The following is a 21,938-nucleotide window of genomic DNA, read 5'->3' as shown; positions in this document are numbered from 1 at the left end:
AAAGCAATTACTGCATTCGCAAGATTTTTGACCAAGGCTTTATCTGTATTGGAGACAGACAGACAGACAGACAGACAGACAGACAGACAGACAGACAGACAGACAGACAGACAGACAGACAGACAGACAGACACAGACAGACAGACAGACAGACAGACGGACGGACGGACGGACGGACGGACGGACGGACGGACGGACGGACGGACGGACGGACGGACAGACAGACAGACAGACAGACAGACAGACAGACAGACAGACAGACAGACAGACAGACAGACGGACGGACGGACAGACAGACAGACAGACAGACGGACGGACGGACGGACGGACGGACGGACGGACGGACGGACGGACGGACGGACGGACGGACGGACGGACGGACAGACTATTTGCTGGAGGTAAGTTTTAGACCCCACTGGGTCCTTGGGCCCACTGGGGCCACTATATTGGAGACAGCATCAATGGCAGGCGGATCTCAAACATATTCATTGATGACAGGTATATGTTGGTGATCATAATACATTAATAACTATTGATATACTGTTTCCGCGCGTCAGTGAGAATTAATAGGGGTGGGCGAACACCCGAAGTTTCGGTTAGCGAATCGATTATTCTTCTATCAGATTCGCTCAAGAATTGAATAACACGAAATTGTTCGAAACTCTTCAAAGAAATTTTTTTCAACATTCTGGAATAGTTCTTAAACAGCTTTAAAGTACGTGGTGCGGAGAAGCGAAACATTTTTCTTTGGCGACTATTCCGAAAATAGGTTCCAGTTCGTCGCCGCGTAGCAATCAGCCGCATTCGGCTTGCGCGCGTCCCCAGCAATTCTGGACGAAATAATTTTTGGACGGGAAAGAGTTTAAAAACGTAATTTTTTCACATATTGTAAGATTTAACTATAAAATTTAATATATCCACAGATCCTCCCTCGACAGACTTATCCCGGCTGCGGCGGCCTAATTTCTATGGAGGCGAAATTCTAGACGCCCGTGTGCTGTGCAATGTCAGTGCACGTTAGAGAACCCCAGGTGGTCGAAATTTCCGGAGCCCTTCACTACGGTGTCCCTCATAGCCTGGGTTGCTACGGGACGTTAAACCCCAATAAACCAAACCAGACTTGCAGTTTTTGCCTATTAACATTTTTGCTGTCGTCGAAAACGTTCCTCACTGGTTCTCAATGACAGTCTTAACTACTCGATAAGAGCGATGATTGGTTTGGTTTGGTTTATGGGGTTTAACGGCCCAAAGCGACTTATGCTATGAAAGACGCCGTAGTGGAGGGCTCCGGAAATTTCGACCACCTGGGGTTCTTTAACGTGCACTGACATCGCACAGTACACGGGCCTCCAGAATTTCGCCTCCATCGAAATTCAACCGCCGCAGCCGGGATCGAACCCGCGTCTTTCGGGTCAGCAGCCGAGCACCGTAACCACTGGGCCACCGCGGCGGCTTGACAAGCGATGAAAAACCTTTAAAAGAAAGATTTTGCTACGCATCGGAAGTATGGGCCATTACCTTCAGTATTTCCTTGACAGTACCTTACTATTCTAATATTCAAAACAGTGGTTTAGCTCTGTTTAAACCTGGAGGATAGCGAAAGCAACGAGGAGAGAGAGAGGGGGGGGGCGATGGAGAGCGCGCGGCGGCGGCCCCGGCTAGAGCCACCTAGACTACTAGCAGGTCTGTTCACTCTCTCCGGCAAACCCTCTGACGTCACCCCACCTTGCCCTGACCCAGTGTTGCCCCGGCACGCTAGCTATGCACCGCTACTGCGCATGCGCAACTGGCGAGCGCGGCGGCGGCACCTCTGAGTCACCCGCGCAGCGACGGCGGCGGCGCGCCAGCTGTGCGCCGTGTGACGTCACTGCTCCTCGCGCATGCGCAGTATGGCCTTTCCTCAGCTCCGCGAAATGGCTGGGCGACCCGCGTAGTGTTGCTTTCGCAACAAACAGCTTTCCAGTAATGTTGGGCATGCTGTTCTTGTATTCGAGCTGCCCATTTCGCGCGGTGATGACTCTTGTCACGAACAGCCATCTCGCCCTAACTTCTACCCTTGTAGATTCCCCACGATTTTGCGTGAACAGTTAAGTCGCAGTCATGAACATCAGGGAATTCTAATTCTCATGTGCTTATGACCTCTCGGTATTGGCTACCAGAAATCAACACTGCGTCTTTTCACAGTTCTAGCTTACTTTATTTGACTCCTTTCATTGTAGCGCCGTAATAAAAACGTTCTGGGGCACTCACGACACCGTACCTGCATCAATGCGAAAGCATTTGTGTTCCTTTGTTGCTGCTTCTGTTGCTGCTGTATGATAATCAGTGTTAATTAGTGATCTCTAATTAGTTATAGTTAATGAGCGACTGATTATGGAGTGTGATTCGTGACTAATTAGCGATGGTTAGTGGTTGTCGATTGATGACTAATTAGTGATCGTTAACTGGTGACTTATTAGTGATGGTTAATTACTGATCGTTAGCTAGTGACAAATTAGTGATGTTATAGCCCGGACAAGTTAACAATAAAAACAAAGGTGGGGTTTTCCGCAATAAACTCAGTTGGTAGTAGGCGCTATTTCTGCCTCTGAGTTTTCCTGTGTTTGTTCAATTGCGCCATTCAAAAATTTTATGATGAGCCAACAAGCACAACAACAAGCACTTCTGTATCATTACCACCGTCATCATGAGCCTGACTACGCCTACGGGACAAAGACATCTCCCATATCTCTTCAATTAACCCTGTTCTATGCCAGCCGCGGGCACTTTATACCCGTAAACTTCTTAATTTCATCCGCACGCATAACTTTCCGCCGTCCCCATGCCACGCTTGCATTCCCTTGGAATCCAGACCGTCACCCTTAACGACCATCGGTTATCCTGCCTTCGCATCGCATGCGCTGCCCAAGAGCATTTCTTCTTCTTCACTTTGACCGCTCTGATCCAAAGGAATTCTCGGCTATCAGAGTTGAGAAACTCATCCAAGCCGCAGGAGATGAGAAAAAAGTAGATGAAATAATAAAAAAAGCCTCGAAGCCGCAGAGTGTCTGGCGGCGTAGTTTCGTTTTTGCTGTGAACGCGGAGGAACCTCGAGCAGTTTGATCGCTGTCTTAAGCTAATTTCTAGTTGCCACGAGGGCGATCGTGCCTGAAAGCAAACCTGGGAACAAGAACAAAGGAAAATTAAAAAGGTCTCCTCTTTCCCACACCGCAGGCAGAGGCGCGGCAAATGCGCCAGCGATAACGTTAACCGCGCTTAAACGCTTGACTGCATGCCCCGCAGCCATTGTGACTCCGATAATGTTGCAGCAATTTCTAATAACTAGGGGGCTTATGTATTAAGCAGGATAGTTCTTCGCGTTCTACACCCGGTCAATTTTTTCACAGTATCGTACGTCCATCGATCGACCCGCCGGCCTGTCAACGCCTTATCACGGCAACCAGCGGTGAAAGAAGCTAGACTGAGCGCTTGTGCTATGCATGCGCTTATTCTCGATTGCTTCATCGCTCCGTGATGCTCGCAGGATATCGTTAAAATTGGCCGCGTGCGTACATTGTCAAGTTATGCACCCTTTTAATTGTCCAGCCATGACCTAATGGTTGGCGAGTGGCGGGCGGTGATCGTACACTCTTAGAAAAAAAGGTAGTGAAAACGTAGTAACGGTTGCTGTTACAACCTTTTTTTAACCCTTACTACCTATGTACTATGTTGCTACGACCTTGTTACTACCTCGAAAGAAAATTAAGTATAACAAGGTAGTAACTTCTGCTGTTACTACGTTTTTTGGCAGTTACTACACTTGTACTACCTCATTATAACCCTGGTAGTATTCATTACTACCTTGATCTGGAAATGGATGATCGGAATATGCACATGTAGGTATACTAACATTCCCGGTGACATTGCTACTCAATGCCCCATGTTTTTATATAATGAAAAGGGTTTCCTAATTGGCAGCAAATCTAACAAAATTGACAGCGCTGTTTTTTGTTTTCAATACAATATACGCAGCGCGTATGTGTTCCATTCTTTAGTTTGATTTCTTAATTGCACTTTTTCACCAACCCCAAGCTATTGTGCCTGACTTGTGCTCATTTTTCCTTCTGGTTTACTACAAGATGCACAAAAATGGGCGTTGAGTTTCTGATGTCATGTTCATGCACTCCTTGTGACACATTAGAAAGTCACCACGAAGTCGGGTATTCATGTCTTTCGACAATAAAAACTCAGCAGAGACTCTTTTTCGTTAACACAGAAGATTTCCTTATGTCATTGGCCATCAGCCACTGAAAGGTCCTTCTCAACAACATTGTTGTCCCGTGCGAGAATGTAGATGCTGCTGCTACATTTACACGCAATGAAAAGAACAAGAAACAACTGTGGCTGCACATATCACGGCACATAAGATGTCTAGTTAATGTATGGTGCGTGGCGTAGTGGTTAGCGTGGTAGGATAGAAACAGGTTAGGAACAACTTGAGGATGGAAAGTCAAAGGTCGGCGGTTCGAATCGTCCTGAAAGGAGGCAAATTTTTTTTTTTGCTCTAGTTTTTTTTTTATTTTGGCTCTTATTTTGCACTATTACTATCTTATATGCATAAGATTCTAATGTCAAAAGTCATTAGATTATTTCTTAAGGTGTTTTCTCTCGAGAGGTAGTAAATGTTACTACCCCGCAGTTACTACGTACAGTTACTGAGAGGTAGTAAATGTTACTACCTTGCAGTTACTACGCACAGTTACTACCTAGGTAGTCATATACACTCTAAGAACAAAAGGAGTGCGGGGAACTCCTTTCGATGGAGTATACGCTTGTCCCATATTTCACTCCTTTATCCAGAGTCGCCGCACTCCTGCTAGGCGCACTCCCTCTGCAGGAGTAGAAACACTCCTTTATTACGAATGGCTGGGAAAAAAAAAAGCTGCGCCGGAGGGAGGATTCGAACCGGGAAACTCTGCATTGCGAGCCGAGTGCGCTACCTTTCGCCTATGCTTGGGGCGAGTGGTAACGCTTTTTAGCAGTTATATATGCTAACATTTTGAGTTCAGCGGCAGTTTCGTGCGTATATGTCGCGAGTTCTGTTCTTTAAATTGGTAGATCGCTGGCTCGTTAGAGTTGGCACAGCTCAGTAAATGCTGAAACAGTAAAGGCAACATCTGAACGCCACAACGCCACGGTAAATCTTTACTCGACAGCAATTTCCTGGTGCACAGTACGTTGACTAGCCCTTCGCGAACGAGTTAACTGGTGTCCTGATGCACTATTATTCGTATTAAAATGATGTTTAGCTTCCCTAGAGCACTCGTCGATCATTCATACCGTAGTAGGGATGCCATATAAAGTGTTTAGACTAATGCTTCGCCGTCGACCGCGAAGGTTTACGGGATTTGACAGAAGTGTTTTCCTTTAACAGAAGTATCGCTCGTTTCTGCGAACCGCTTTTTCTTGGAGGTTGTTGTGCTGAAATAGATGTTGCAAAATGTGAATGGCGGTTCCGAAGGGCATAAAATATATTCACACAGCAATAAACTAATGTTTAGGATAAATTGCGACAGTTACCACGACAGTGTCTTCTTAAACGCATTCTACGGAAGTGCATGACTTCGCTGAATGGTATAGACTATTCAGAACCCCGCGGCGGTCGCATTTCGATGAATGCGAAACTCCAAAGCCTCATGCACTGCGCGATGTTAGTGCACTTCGCTTTGGGATGTCGCGATGTCAGTGCAGTTGCTTTGGGACGTAAAATCCATTGAAATCAAATCAAATATGCTGTATGAATGCAACACAATAATCTCCAAAGTGTACACTGCAAGTATCGGTTATGTACAAGGTCTGGCTCTGTGGGCGGAACACAGCGCACTTTCTTGTTTGGTTGTTTTTGCTTATCACTAGTTTGCATGAGATGCGAGTCACAGGTGACTATATATATGGCTCCGCTGCAGTACAAAAGCTAAGAAAATAAACAACCTCCAACTCCCTCAGGCCCTAGAGGGAGTGCGCTCGCAGTTTTACTCTTTACCGAAGGAGTCGTTTCACTCCTTAGGCAGTTTGGGCGGAGTAAACTGCAGCTAGAGAGAGTACAGTAGCCGGTATACTCTATCATAGAGAGTATCAGTTCTTAGAGTGTATGTGACAGTCGTTACTACCCCAAAATGTAGTAACCTCAACTACCTTTTTTTTTAGAGTGTAGACATGAGTTGCCAGGGGGCCTGGCAGGGAGATCCTTTAGCGAACTCGGGGAGTCGCTTTGGGACGTTAAACCCCATAAACCAAACTAAGCCAACCTAAGTGGCATTCCCCCCAGCCGACTGAGACGCACGGCAAAGGACCCCCGCGCCCCTAGCGCAGCGACATGGTGGAACTCTGACCCGCACCCACGTCCACGTAAACGAGCAATGGGGTAAGGGCAAAACGCAGTCTTCCTCGCTCAATCTGCGGAATCCTCTTCGGTCCCCTTCCAAAGTTGCCAAGCTGCCACCCCTTGAAAGGTGCTTGGTCGTGGCAATAAATCGTTCCTGCCCTCCGCTGCCAGCAAACAAAGAAAAAAAAAACAAAGTAGATGCCCGTCATCGCGAAAACACATAGCGTGATCTCAGCCTGAGCCCGGTCTCACTAACGACTCGGATCATGATCTTAATATGAGTCTCGACTCATGAATTACCTCATAATTATACAGACTATATTAAATCTTTATCTGTTACCTCTTGAGAATGTAGAGTTCCATGCTGGTCTGTTCGCCACCTCTGCCAAGAAAGGGGCAGGAACCCCGTCAAGCTACTATGCCTGTAGATTTTTGTTCCTGCCCCTAGAATATTCTTTCTTCCTCCAGCTTGTAGGAGAAGGATGGTACTAAATGAAGATCTGATTTGATTTGATTCACCACTCAGTTCACGATCTGAATGTGGCCTTAAGTCGACTCATGAGTGAGTTCGCCAACATATGATTATTCGCTTATGCTTCATGAAGTCGACGACTGAAGTCCACAGAAAACATAGTTCTCGAAGTGCTGTCGAAGCGCACTACAGAGATAGAAAGGAATTTTAGTGAGAGGAAAAGGCGGAGAGGCCGGCCGGTGGTCACATGGCACTGGCCTGCTAGAATATCAGGATGCTTTCCTGAAGGTTGCTTCGAGGCGTTTGATGGCGTCCTGTTGCGACCGCATGCCACACCCGATTAGGAGGACGGTAGCGCTAGGCGCAAACACGAGTTGTGCGCACGGGTCAGTCACGTGATCGTGGGTAGCCCGTCGTAGGGTAGCACAAGGCACGGGACGAACGCCACGACGCTGGAGGCTACGCGAAACGAGGGAGACCCTGCACCGAGGGTAGGCGTGAGTGGCATCTCATGCACCGGGCCACCTGAAACGAAACAAGCTCGAGGGTACTTTAGAATGAAATCGGGCGTGTCACTGTAATACGCCTCAACACTAGCCGTTCCTAGGGGAGTGGAGGGTACGGGGATAGGCGACGGCTTTTAGAAATGATTGGTCGGCTGCTATGTATATAAGTACAGTCGTTCACCCACCTTATACAAATTTTTTTAGAAAGTTTTATAGATTGTCCATAGACTTCTGTCTATAAAGTGTATAGACTCACTAAAGACAAATCTTAACAATAGTCTATAGTCAATACAAATCCTATAGACAGTCGATATATTTATGGCCATACACATTTAGTAGACTTCTCTCTATAGCCAGCTTATAGACTATGAATAGACGCACAGAAATATCTGTAGGAAGGCAAAATAGTCTATGAAATGTCTAGAGCGTTGGCGTCGGTGTTGACAACGTTGTAGAGTCCGTCGATTTTGACAACAGGAAAGGCGCGCAACTCGCTTCCTGGGTCAGGGGTCACCTCAATCTCGCTTTCTGTACGTGGCGTTGGTGTCCACCTGCGAAAACCTGCTTTCTCTCCATATTCAGATCTTAGCAATACTAAACCGCCTGCAATTTTTTTTTGTTTATGTGGGTTGCTAGAACTGGCGCATCCTCCCGCACATAGTTCTCTCAGCAAACCCCAAGAGGTTGCGTGTAGGCAACTCCAAACGAACAGCTTCCCCAACCCCGCGATATATGCCCGCATATATCCTGGGGCCTACTCCCCTTCCTGCTAACTATGTGGCCAACATGCTACTCGATCCCACATACTCTGGGCTCGCCCTCGGGACCCCCCTCCTCGAGGTTTGCAGCTCTCGAATCCCGACCAGTGGGAGGCCGCATTGCTCAGTTCCGACTCGGATACACAGATCAGGGTTGTGGCAAGAGCCCTAGAAGTCGCCAGACGCCACGGGCTCATGGCCACTGGATGGGGCTGTAACCACACACCATCTGCTACTTTCGTCGGAGGAAATGAAGTTTATTCTCCTCCTAGGACTGGGCCTCCTTGCCTGTGACCAGTGCGGTTGGGAATACATGCATCTCGGCCTGCGGCCACTGCCGCGCAGAGCTGAGCGATGAAACGGTCGAGGCAACGAGAAGTCATCATCATAAGCCTGACTACGCCCACTGCAGGGCAAATACTTCTCCCTTGTCTCTCCATTTAACCCGGTCCTTTGCCAGTTGAGGCCACCGTATCCCCGCAAACTTCTTAATCTCATCCGCCCAACTAACTTTTTGCCGCCTCCCGTGCTACGCTTACCTTCTCTTGGAATCCAGTACGTTACCGTTAAGGACCAGCGGTTATCTTGCCTTCACATTACATGCCCTAGTGCACTGCACGGGCTCGGGCCGGCCCGAAAGCCCGAGCCCGGCCCGGCCCGCGGGCTGGGCCGGGCCGGGACATGATCTGTTTTGCCGGGCCTGGGCCGGGCCCGGGCCTGAAGTTGCGGGCCCGGGCCGGGCTCGGGCTTAAAGCTTGCGGACCCGAGCCGGACTTGGTTTCGTACAGAAACAGCTGGTGTCCGACTATTCATTCACTCTTGCACAATGAAGTACACTACTGCGGCATTGGAGCAGCGAGACAGCTGAGCTATGAGTTATAGTACGCGCTGAGAAAAAAACTAAGCTTTATTCATTGACTTATTTCCCTATTTCCACGTCGCGGTGGCTTAGTGGTCAAGTCTCTTGATTACTGAGCCGGGGAACCAGCGTTTGCTCTAAGCCTCGGCGGCCGCATTTTTATTTAGGCGGCAAGCATGACAGCCATGTACTTTGTAGTATCATTGCTCGTTGATGAAACCCAGGTCAAAATGATCCGGAGCCCTCTGCTTTGGTGTCTCTCACAGCCTGACTCCCCTTGGGCCCTTAAGCCTCCAAAACATAGCTTTTATTTTATAGCTATATTTTTATCATGTGAGAAAATTCACAAACTAAAGCGCGTTTAGCTTTCTTTTTGATCAGCTGACCGGCACGTCTCGTAAATGAAATAGCCACAAACACTCGCGAGAGTTTGCAAATCCCATCTAATAACCACATCTGTCCCTCCTCGCTTCTTCAGCCTGGTTGTCATGACAAGTGTTTTGCCCTTTAAGCTATCACGTGGTTCGCGCGTTATCTTCTGCTCCACCAGTAAGAGTGAAATTCAACCGGTCTTAAATGACCATTGACCGTTCGTCATCCCAATACATAGCTATACACTATTAGAAATACATTCGGGAAGAACATATTAGTTTAGGACCCTTATAGTCTTCAAACACACACCGGGAAATACTCAAGCCTTTTAGCTTTTCGTTTCTGGTGAAAGGCAACCAGTTCGGCCATGAGTTCAACCTGTGAGATCGCGTTCACTAAAAAATGTCATCCCACTGCTTGCTAGGCAGCTATAATGTTTACACTTCGTGGGTGGCAAAATATAACTGATTAAAATCATGGGGGAATGCAGAGTAGTCTATTACGCGCGTATGCAGCCCTTTTTAATTGGCTCTCGGAACTTCCGAGTTTATCTTTGCGCACCTGCACGAGATCACTGTCCAAAAGACCGGCCTGGCGAGCACTGCTCTTAATCACTTCCTTCTGGGTTAAAAAGAACCAACTTTCTGCAAGCAAATCTGCGGTTTCAGAACCTTTGTCGGCCAGTTCCTTATCGGTCTAGTCGCAGTCTACTTGCTGAGAGTCAGCAGTGTACCTCAAGCGCTACTGTGAAACGGGCCGGGCCGGGCCTGGGCTGGGTTTCAGTCCGGGATTCACGGGCCGGGCCGGGCTCGCTAGAGCAGTAATTTAGCGGGCCTGGGCCGGGCCCGGGCTTGATGCCGCGGGCCTGGGCCGGGCTCGGGCTTCAGGTCTCGGGCCTGGGCCGGGCCTGGGCCTCAGATTGAGGCCCGTGCAGTGCTCTAACATGCCCTGCCCAAGTCCATTTCTCCCTCTTCATTTCAACTATGAAGTCATTAGCCCGCGTTTGTTTCCTCACCCATTCCTCCTGCTTCCGGTCTTACACCTATCATTTACACCTTTACATTACACCTATCATTTTTCTTTCCATAGCTCGCTTCGTTAGCCTTAACATAAGGTGAACCCTTTCCGTTAGCCTCCACGTCTGATTCGTCATTTCTCTAGCTAACGTGGATTCCGTATCATACCGCAATAATGGGACCACAGCACGATGGCGGCCGAAACAAGAAAAACGGACGTTTGTTGCTGGGAATCATATTTATGGCCTTGCGATAGCGGGCACACGCACTTCACATGTCAGGCATATTGTCATCGAGCTATCCCATGCGCATGATACAAGATTGCACCCATTCCACTTTGCGCGCTTAGTTCACTGAGGGAAGGTTGTGTTGGGCACAGTATTGATTGATTTAACAACTTTTTCTTCCCATCATAAAAGACGTTTTTCTCCGTCCCCGGCACGCAGGCTTGGGACGGTTAGAGGCTGGCTGGATGTCCTTGACTGGTAGCGGCCTCTTCCGCCAGATGGATGGTGGTGCGCTGGAGCTCAGGGTCCGGGCTTCTTAGCACGGTCTCACAGGCTTCTCGACTGTCAATATCTTACGTTTGCATAGTTTTAAAGCGTACTGGACAGCACTTCACGTGCAGGAAGCGGTCTCCGATAGCGTATTGTTTTTTGCGCGCCTTCAGACAGGCCCCGTTGTTCACGACTTACACGAGTCTCGTGCAGAGCTTCGAGTGGGCTTCGCAACGCGGGACACGTGTAGAACGCTAGCGGGGTGGAGAAAGAAACCGTATCGCTAACGAGCGGACCACTTTGTGGACCAGCGACAACGGTCACGATGTGCACGCTCGTCGTGAGGGCGAGCACCAATTACAGCCACGCTCATTGTGTGCTCGTACTGGGGCCAAGGATGTCCGAAGACCGCGCCGTCCGGAGCACTGCAGACGCGTGCGCGACGTGGGAAGGCGACGTGAGTGCTTTTCTGGTCGGGGATCCCTTACAAAAAAAAAGTTTTAGACAGAGTGTATATAGACTTCTGTCCATAAAGTCTATAGCCTTTCTATGGACAAATCTTAGAGAACAGTCATAGGGAATACAAATGCCATAGTCTACTGACAATCTATAGATTCATGGCCATACACTTTTAGTAGACTTTTGTCTGTAGACAGTCTATAGAATATAAATAGACAAAAAGCAGTATCTATAGGAAGTCAATAGAGTCAATAGGAAGTCTATAGACTGTCTATAGACCATTTTTATAAGGGATGGAGTTAACTGCGAAGTCAGTTCTCCCTTACGAAGGCGGATCTTTTTCAGTGTCCCCAGCTGAAATTGGAAGCGTACGGCGAGCTTTCTTGAGTCGCGTTGATTCACCGCTTAGAGAAATACGATGAGCTCCGATACAGATTAGCTTAAAACTGTGGGACCGCTGTAGCAGACATTCCCAGAAGTATATAGGTATGGCTGCCAGAAGTTGCGGCTTCTGGTGTTTGTTTTCTCAGAGTCTAGTTGAAAGGTTGGCTTGAACTGTTAGATAGACCGAAAAGATTAAATGGACAATGAAAAGGAACGCTTAAAGACAAGTAAAGTTTGAAACAGAAAAGGCGCGAATGGGATGAGGACAAGCAGGAACGTAAGGAAACAGGCTGTCTTCTTTGTAAGTGTTGCTCCTCGTGCTCCACGTCTTCTTCGCGCTGTTGCTAACAGTTCGACAGCCCAGTACTTGTAACAGTTGTAAAGAGGCATTTAATGGGACTACTGGTCGATAAATCGCTGTTGCTTAGCTCTCAGCTCACCTCTTTCGAGCGCAGTCAATAGAGAGAGAAGTGGGTGACTTAATCCTCTGCGATATGCTCGCGTAAGCTTGAATCACGGCTGTGGCGTAAACGGTGATGGTTGGCGAACTACCGTGTCGTATGGTAATCACGTTGACTTCAGTAAAACGAGCCTTTGGGCAAGTTGGTTACTTTGCTTCCACATAACTGCTGCGTAATAAAATGACGAGCACAAAGGAAGAAAATACCTACGACACGGACAAACGCTGCACTGATTTTATTTCGCCAGCAATGGGAAATATGGAGGTTCCGCCGCGAATGCGCACGCAGGAAAGTACACGTGCCACCATCAACAAAAAAACATCATCACACCGTGAGACACATCTTATCGTTTGGCAGAGAAAAGGTCACATTCTGCTTTATACAAATGAATAGAAGTATCGCTTACGCAAATATCGCAGCGTTTTTCCGTGTCGTAGGTGTTTCTTCCTTTGTGTTCGTCATTTTTTTACGCTGCAGTTATGTAGAAGTAATCACATTGACTTCGGTTGCTCAGTTTTCGTCTCGCTCATTTGTTTTTTGCATTGCGGCTGTTAACCTACTTGCCGAGGCCAGGAGGCCAGGACCTTTAATACACCTTATTTTGAATCGACAAATCACAAGACCTCGGTCTATTTCTTGCACCTAGGTTCGGGTACCAGTTGAGCAGCATCCTTCCTCCGGAGTCCCTCTATAAATAATTTCGAGGAACCGCATCAGCAGCTGCAGCGACGGCCACAGGGTATCCAGCACAGCACAGCGCGCCGTCTCTCGTTCCTCGGAAAGAGATAGGCATCTAATAGGGCCACGCGCCGGGCCGGCCTTGTGTGTCGGAGGAGGGGGGCCTCGCTTTGCCGGCTCTTAACGCGACTCCCAAGCGCCGCTAGCCCTCTCCAGGGAACCGTTCTACCACCAAGCAACAGCAGCAGCAATGGACAGGCGCGCCACACAATGCGGTCTCCACGACGAAGCGCCGACCCAAGCTGCCGCAGGAAGGGGGGGGGGGGGGGGGGGGGAGGGACAGAGGTCGGTGGCGTAATTACTCCCCGCTACTGGCGGACTGGCTGCCCGACGCCGCGCCACCTCACCGTTCCTTCTTCTGAGTCACGGCAGAAAAGAAACACGGAGAAGGAACCGAAAAAAAAAAGACAAAGCAGCCGCCGGAAAAGCACCGTCACTGCACGGTCGGCTCTCGACGCCCTCCGCCGTGTTTATAGCGGGAAGGAAGACGAGGCGTGAAGAAAAGGTGGGAGAAAGCGACTGGAACGACTGTTGTCACTGGCAGCGGGCTTCTTTCGAGCACGCGTTCTCCCCCTCAGAAGACGAGGCTGTCTTGTATGTGCATGCTTGTGAAGGAAAGGAGGAGCGATGAGGATGACGGAGCCAGCAGAGTACTAATCTTCGCCCCTCCCCCTGCTATTCCGTGCGTGCAGGCAGATATCCCCATGAAGAGGGAAAGAGAGAAGCTTTGTTTAAGCTCTGCATACGCTACTGTTTTGTTTCGAGGAGACGTTATATTTAGAGCCCGGTAATACTCGTCATACTCTGTCCAGTCGACCTGCCGTGTACGGACCGAGTCCTACCGGGAAAATTCCGGCCCGCAGGCGACGTAACTGCAGAACTTTTCCTCCCTGCTCTTATTGCGTCTCTGCACGGAAAGTGATAACAAGGATTATGGGCGAAGCTTAATTGGAATTCGCCCCTGTACTAGATCGAAGGTCCGCAAATGAGACAAACGAGAACATTCCGACTCCGAATTCCGGACTATGCCACCCTCTTCTTGTCCGAACGATAGTCTTGCACCTTCATATTTCTTTAAGCAGGCGCTCTAAATGTCTCAGACGCTGTCACGATGCGCTAGCACAGAATGCACATCACTGCGCTCAGAAAGACAAGGGGAGGTCTAAGATGCGAAGTTAATATGCTGTTAGACCATGTTCAGAGACTGTCGACGACAATTTGCTGAAACGTCCCAACTCCGAATTAGCTTAGGATCGGTCCATCCAGGATGCGAGACCATGCTAACAAACGAAAGAACTCATAAACTTGTCCGGCATACAGTGCTTTGGAAAGTTTAACCAGAAGCCTACAACCCATTTGAAGACTGAATGTCAGGACGCTAAGGACGGAACGCACCGAAATCATAACACTCCTCAGAGATATTACATAGAAGGGCTCCCCGTTTCCTTTCTGTGCCGACCCCCAACAAAGATGTACCAAGATCATGCAAGTAATGCTTTGATCCTTCAATCAGGGTACTTCGGACATCACGTGCTAGGCAAAATGGTTCTCCACGTGGAATCCATAACTGCCTATGCACCAATAAACCCGACGTAAGCAATATACGAGGTTGACCCGAAGGACGCGGGTTCGATCCCGGCAGCGGCGATCGAATTTCGATTTAGGAGAAATTCTGGAGGTCCGTATACTACAGTGCGATGTCAGTGCACGTTAAAGATCCCCGGATGGTCGAAATTTCATGAGCCCTATGGCGTCCCTCATAGCATGAGTCACTTTTGCGCATTAACCCCCATAAACCAAACCAAACCATTATACAAGGTAAAATAGAAAAATTTAGAATGTAGCTCCTGGGGTCATCATTTCTCATATGGACACGTGTAGTGGCCGCGGTTACTCTACGGTCTAAGGTAGCGAAAAAAACCCTGCTCTGTCTTACATACTGCCTCCTCTAACTGTCAAATACGGTAGTGGCGGGACAGTCCGTTCAGGATCTCCAACATCTGAGCTTCCCTCACTCAGAACAACTTCTGGGCAGAGAAGAAATCATTGTACAAGGGTAACACGGGTTTCAGGGCGGATGGGTCAGAACCATCGTAGCGTGCCGCGAGCTGCCAAACTTGATGGCGAGTTGGTTTACGGTTTACGTCCCAAAGCGACTTAGGCTATGGGGGACGTCGTAGTGGAGGGCTTCGGAAATTTCGATTCCCTGGGGTTCATTAACGTGCAGTGGTTTTTAAGTACACGGGCCTCTAGAATTGCGCCCCCATCGAAATTCGACCGCCGCGGCCGGGATTGAACCCGCGTCTTTCGGGTCAGCAGCTGAGTGCCACAACCACTGAGCCGATGTCGGACGATGAGTAAACAAAAGCTTAGACTTAATTTGAAAATAGATTTTAAAGCGAAAGCTGTTACAGCCTTGGTTGAGCCTTATGGCTCTTCACTCTACCGCGGAACCTAGAGTCAGTTGTTAGGCGTTAGTTACTTAGTGAATTATTCAATTCACCCAAATTATAGAAATTTAATTTCGGTCAATTTAATTCAATTCAGTCGGCACCTGCCACGATTGGCAGGGGGCGGCCACATTCCACGATGGACGGGTGACAAAGGGAAGAGAGGAAAATCCTCCTTTCCTCTTTCAGAGATGAAAGATGGAAAGTGCGAGAGTGTAGAAGGCGACGGGTGGCCTAGTGGCTTGGAAGTGTATGACGCGGTTGGAAGAATGCGCAACCTAAGGATGGTTCCACTGCTGATTCGTGAGCTAAGATCGTAACCCTAATTGGACAATTTTTTTCTCGCTTTCTCTCTCTCAGCGATAGCACGTGTTGCCCAATGTAGCATACGATGTTGTCCTACGATGACCTGGTAATTAGAGGCCATGCTCTCAGCAAAACGATACTTTTTATATCAGTTACCTTGCGTTCTGGCCGTCATTCATTAATTTTGGCACATCATTTGGAGCCCTTCGCAAGGGCAATTAAGCGCCGACAGATGTTATTACTTGGCATCGCGTTAATGCATCATTACCGTCTTGCGTCCGGGTCATTCAGTTCGCAGTGGGGGTCAAGGACGCAGCGAAAATAGACAGAGCGGTGTGTGGTGCTTGGGATAACCGTCAATAGAACCTTCGCGAAATAAAAAACAACTCTTGCATCGTCACTTTACAAAATTGCACAGCGTACGTTTACGAGGAGGCGTGTTGTTTAGCGTTCTTCTCACACATCGAAAGGCTGAGGAGGAGGACTGTAGACATAGCTGACCGCGTTGGCGGCAGGCACAGCACGCCTAGTCGGGTAGGGTGCACAGTGAATGTTGCGTCAAAGTTCTGCACCTCTGCCACGGTGGTACCTCTATCATTTCCCACAAACGTGAGGCCGGATCCAACTGCGTTCCAGGATGTTTACATAAGAAGAGATATATTATTAATTACCCATTCCCTACAGCAGAGTGGAAGTCAATGAAATGTCATCTGACTTTTTAGCACCTTAGCTCATCACTCATAGCTGTGAATTCTTCAAGTTCCGTAGTAATCGCGGTCATTATAGGACAAGTTTTGAAGTGATTTGAGATGGTCGACGTTGTTAGATTATTTATTACATTGGTGTTCTAGCTCACAATGGCGCGTTGGGAATGTCTGTAGAGTGGACAGTGCTACAAGTGACTTAGAAGAGAGTAAGGTAAGCGAGGCGCAGGAGGTGGTAACGGAATACATCTATGTACTTAGGGCAGGTAGCGCACCGCAGATCCGGATCACGATAGTGAAATAACCAGAAGAATAAGAATCAGGCGGAGCGCATTTGGCAGGTCCTCTCAGGTCACGAAGAACTGTTTACCGATATCCCTCAGGAGAAGAGTATACAACAGCTGTATCTTACCGGTACTCATCTACGGGGCAGAAACGTGGAGGCTAACGAATAGGGTTGAGCTTAAGGACAACGCAGCGAGCTATGGAGAGAAAAATGATACGTGTAACGTTGAAAGATCGGAAGCGGGCGGAGTGGATGAGTGAAGAAACGCATGTTAACGGCATTTTAGTCGAAATCGAGAGGAAGAAATGGGATTGGCAGGGCATGCAATGCGAAGGCAAGATAACGGCTGGAAAGAGGAGCGGGTCCCTACGAACTTGACAACGGCCGTTAAGGAACCGTTGCACAATACTAGATCACGTTTGTTGATGTTGGAGGAAAACACTCCGAAATCCTTCGCCTTCTCCGTTCAAAGCGAGAGCGAGAGCGCTAACATCTTAGCACGACTCTGACGCAACCTTGGTGTACCTCCCAACTACGCTTTGAAGGTTTTTTTTTTTTTTTTGCTCTACGACGCCAACTGGCTCCTCGTTCTTTATGATGAACGTGGGATAGCGCTACAGCGCTGACCTGCCTGGACGTCCTCACCAAGGAGTAGGCCGATGTACAGGGTTGGTCAAAAGTTCCCAGGCCACATGGTCCGCTTTTCATCGGTATATCCTGGCACTTAAGATTCCGATAACGCTATCAAGGTTCTCAGATGGTAGAACGATCCTTCTTCTGTTCTCTACAGATATTTTGAGCTTCGAGGGTATCTCAACTGCCCGACTATGCTGGTCAAAAGCAAACCCTGTGGCCTTGGAACTTTTGACTGACCCTGTACGAGCCGTCGTCTGTGGTCGATGAAATCGTGTCACACTACGCAGACGGTGCTGGCTGAGATGTTGGAATATGAAAGGCTCACTTTTCTAAGTTTCCAGTCTAGCCTACTCTCGTGCTTTTGGTTTCCTTTATACAGAGTCTTCGGATGCTACGCTGTTGCTAAACACAGCCGACCGGCCGACCAGTCCATACCGGCCTGCCTGCCTAACCTGCTTAACCTAGCTGTCAGTCTTGGTTTATGGGATCTTAACGTCGCAAAGCGACTTAGGCTATGAGAGACGCCGTAGTGAAGGGCTCCGGAAATTTCTACCACCTGGGGTTGTTTAAAGTGCACTGACATCGCGTAGCACATAGACCTCTAGTATTTCGCCTTCATCCAAATTCGACCGCCGCGGTCAGGATCGAACCCGCGTCTTTCGGGTCAGCAGCCGAGTGCCATAACCACTGAGCCACCGCGGCGACATTGCCTGTCTGTCCGTCTTTTGTACGGTTGGTTACTGTACGGTTAGTTACAACTTGGTTTCGAAAACAAAGTAACTGATTGCCAGTAATCAGTTGCAGAAAAAAATAGTGATTCAATTGCCTGGCCCATTGCCGTTCCAGAAAAGTAATCGATTAGTTAGACAGTTACTCGAAAATGTAATTGATTACAACTAATCTGTGACGTGTAACGCATTACGTACAACTCTGCTCTCCACAAGCGCTCTTTCAAACGCCAAAAAAATCAACCTAAAGACTGCTTGAACGCCCATTGGACATGTGCTGCCGTCTCGTGATGTTCGCGCAAAACATGTATTGTCTTGTTTCCGCAGTTGGCGGGAGCACTCAAAACAGCACATTTCTTTGTTACTGATCCGTAACTAGCCCGAGATTAGCTTTGCTACCTGATTAACTATATATAACTCTATAAGTGCTTTGAGAAAAAGATTAGACAATAAGAATATTTCCATGTGGTTTGCTTGTTCTCAAAGGCTGTTGTTGCTACGCATATAGACTGTACGAGCGCGCAGAAAACGACGGTAATCGAAGCTCAATGCCCGCATATTGTTTTCAATTAAATTTTTATATGTGATAAGCAAATCTGTCGGTACAAAGGAAAAAACATCACTTCTGCGATTTCGCAAAATCGCAAAGTTGGATTCCTGCACAAAGAAAAATAAAATTTTGTGGAACTTGAATATTTTTGCAGTATATATACAGGCAAACTCTTCTGTGGGAGGGAGTAAAAAAACAATTTTTAGGTGTGACAATTTGGCAGCAAAAAGTATCGCGAACATCATTCAACACATCTTACGTGCCCAGACGGGAATTTATAAGGACAATAACGACGGAAGAAGGTGGGAGAACTTGAGAGTAAAAGATTGCCTCAGTATTTTCTGCCCTTAAAACTGCGATGGAAAATTGATACCTTTGGACGGGTAAGTTGTTTTGTAGTTATTGAAATCTTCTGACATTCAAAAATTTCGAAGAACGGCCAACGTTGACATCGACTTAAAATTAAAAAAAAAAACTATATCGTCTGATTTAAAAAAAAATTGGAGGCTTATCAAGGTTAAGCCCAGTGGATGCGGCATGTCCTTAGCGTTTGGAGGCATCTTGACCGCATACACGCCCGGCGCAAAGACGCTGGCGCGATTGCGGGCACAGAGACTGACGCGACGGCTGCGCGCGCCGCTTCATCCCTGGCGTGACGTCACATATCACATGATGCAGCGATGGTGGCGCCGCCGCCGCGTCGCGCGCGACGGCGCGACGGCGCGAACCGAAGCGTGGAGGCCTCCGCCGGGCGCCGTCCGACGGCGCGATATGAGGCCCCATCTGCAGCCGGTGTGACGTCATCACGTGACGTCACATCATGTGATCTCACTTCAAGGTCAATGGTGGCCACCGCCGGGAGGCGACCGACGGCGCGATATGAGGCCCCATCTGCAGCCGGTGTGACGTCATCACGTGACGTCATGTCACGTGACCTACTTGAAGGTCACTTGAAGGTGAATGGTGGCCACCGCCGGGCGTCGCGCGAAGGCCCGAAACCTACGTTAATATGCTTCGCATAAAAGAAAAAAATCTCCGGGAGACCTGTAGTACCTGGTAACTTTTGTCCATCAGTAAAGCGTTGCATCAGCCTGGCTACGCCCACTGCAGGGCAAAGGCCTTGTCTCTCCTACTAACCCTGACCTTTTCCAGCTAGCCGCCACCCTATCCCCGCAAACTTCTTAGTGTCATCCGCCCACCAAACTTTCTGCCACCCCCTGCTAAACTTGCCTTCGTCGCTTCGTGGAGTAGCGTGCTAGGCTCATAACCAGGCAGACTTCTCCTTTATTCATTAAAGTCTCTCTCTTCGCTTGAGCGTATACCTCGTTTCGTAAACACTGTCACATTCAGCATGCGCTTGGTTATTGCAGCCCAGCGATGATTGACACCTGAATTTCTGACCGTGACGTGACGCGTCTTGGCTCTTTCAACCTCGCAGACTGATTAGGGAAACTCAACCGCAGTCTATGTGGATTCCTATTCTCATCGACTCCGATGTATTCCCAGCGGCCATGTTACCGTTGACCAGCCGGACCACTTGATCATCCCACTAAATATGTTAATTAAAGTCTAGTATTGACGCGCCTTATAAATTAAGACACGTCAGTTACAGAGTACCACTCGTAAGGTCTAACTATGGAACCGAATTGCTTTCATATTTAATTCCCAGATACAAAGGCCATAGAAATCATTCAGAAATCTGTTTCCCTAAAGTCTTTCAATAGAAATGCTAAAACTTACCTCCTTTCTCGTCCGAATGATTAAAGGGTTGTTCACGCAGAAATTCTTGATGTCCCTGTTTTTCCGTCAACTCTGTGAATTCTCGTGTTTTTCTTATTGTGATGTGCCTTGTAAATATTTACTTTATAATTATGTCATTGCAAAAGCATGCACCTTCATCTTAGTTTTACCTTGTATAATTATGTGTTTTTTTTAAATGAGAACGTATGAAGTTCTTGCTTCTTTTGCCGCTTGTCCTGAGCATTGTGTCGGGTGCTTGGGCCCCGTCAGGCAGAGTGCATCTGCCTTTTGCCCTTGTATCCGTGACCTTGTTGTCTTAAATAAAGATCTATCCCTTATCATGCACGGCTTTTCTTCTTGTGAACCAAGCCCCGAGGTTAGACCTCAGATACCGCAGTTTCATATTTGCGACCTTCCGACAAGAAACAATTCGCTGCGCTCTGTACCCGTCTTGCCTGATGTGCTTCGGAACGTAGGCATCGGCGTCGGTAGTGTACGCTTTTTCTGGCGCAAAAATCCCCACAAGCAGCACGGATTCTGCTAAATTGTGAGCCCAGCGGCGCATTCGCCTAATCTGGACGCCTGCTCATGCCTCCCTTGCTGGTAATGAGGTGGCTCATAACCTAGCTCGAGAACTGTCCCGCCGAGCTGGGTCGTGCAGCCCACCCGCCCTATACTCCGGCAAGGACAGGCTGTTTTCTTACAGAGAAATCCTGCAGCACTACAGGCCTGCAAGACTCAGATTCCCCCCAGCAGACAAAACGCTCTCCAAGCAACAAGCCAAAGCCTGGGGTAAACTTCAAACTAACACCTATCCAAATCCCCAGTCCTTCTATTCGGAAGGACTCTACTCGGGCCAATGCAAAAATTGTGATAGCAAAGCCGATCTAAATCATATGATCTGGAACTGCCCTCAGTCCCTACCCGCGAGTCAGTTCATTACCGACTCTGATGATTGGGAGGCTCTATTGCTCAGCCCCGACCCGGGGACACATATCAAGCTCCTCCAGCTGGCTGAAGACGCCGCCGCTGCCCAAGGGATAGCGGCCGCCGTTTAAGCGGGGGGCGACTTCGGGTCGCTCCTCTATATCCGCTGGTAATAAAGTTTCACCACCACCACCAGGCATGTTTTGGAGCCTGGCTTCGTGTTCCTCATCGGTTACGCGGGCGATCAGTTGTCGGGTGGTTTCCCGCATTTATCGGCGGCTGCGCGTAGGCGTTTTCTTCTTAGCAGCTGCTTTCCGGTGAGTGGTAGCCGTGTATTAGGCCCCATTTCGTCTTCTCGTGACTCCGATGGGGGGATAAGGCTATTAGTCCAGCTGCGTCGCGCGCGAGCCAGGGAGATGGATACATCGCGAAATCGAAGCGAAGTAGCTTAAAGAATGCTGCGCATCAAAAAGTGGCAGAGATTTAGTTTTTAGCGCTATATAAAGTGGTTATCACAGACATCTACTCCAGCCTGCCATCATGACAAGCACAATTAGGCATTTCCGAGTGCCCTACGACGTACTCAATGATCCTGAGTGTAATGCAAGTGAGTTTGCACCAGGTGCGTACCTTTACCATTTGTGCCGTACACACGCACGGAATATTCCAACGATAAGTGTTTTTACATGAAATGGTTGGGCAGGCGTCTGTTTGTATCAGTAGTC

Source organism: Amblyomma mixtum, chromosome 1 (assembly GCF_055824585.1).
Source record: "Amblyomma mixtum isolate Tamu chromosome 1, ASM5582458v1, whole genome shotgun sequence".
Classification (NCBI taxonomy): Eukaryota; Metazoa; Arthropoda; class Arachnida; order Ixodida; family Ixodidae; genus Amblyomma; species Amblyomma mixtum.
This window is presented reverse-complemented; position numbering follows the sequence as displayed.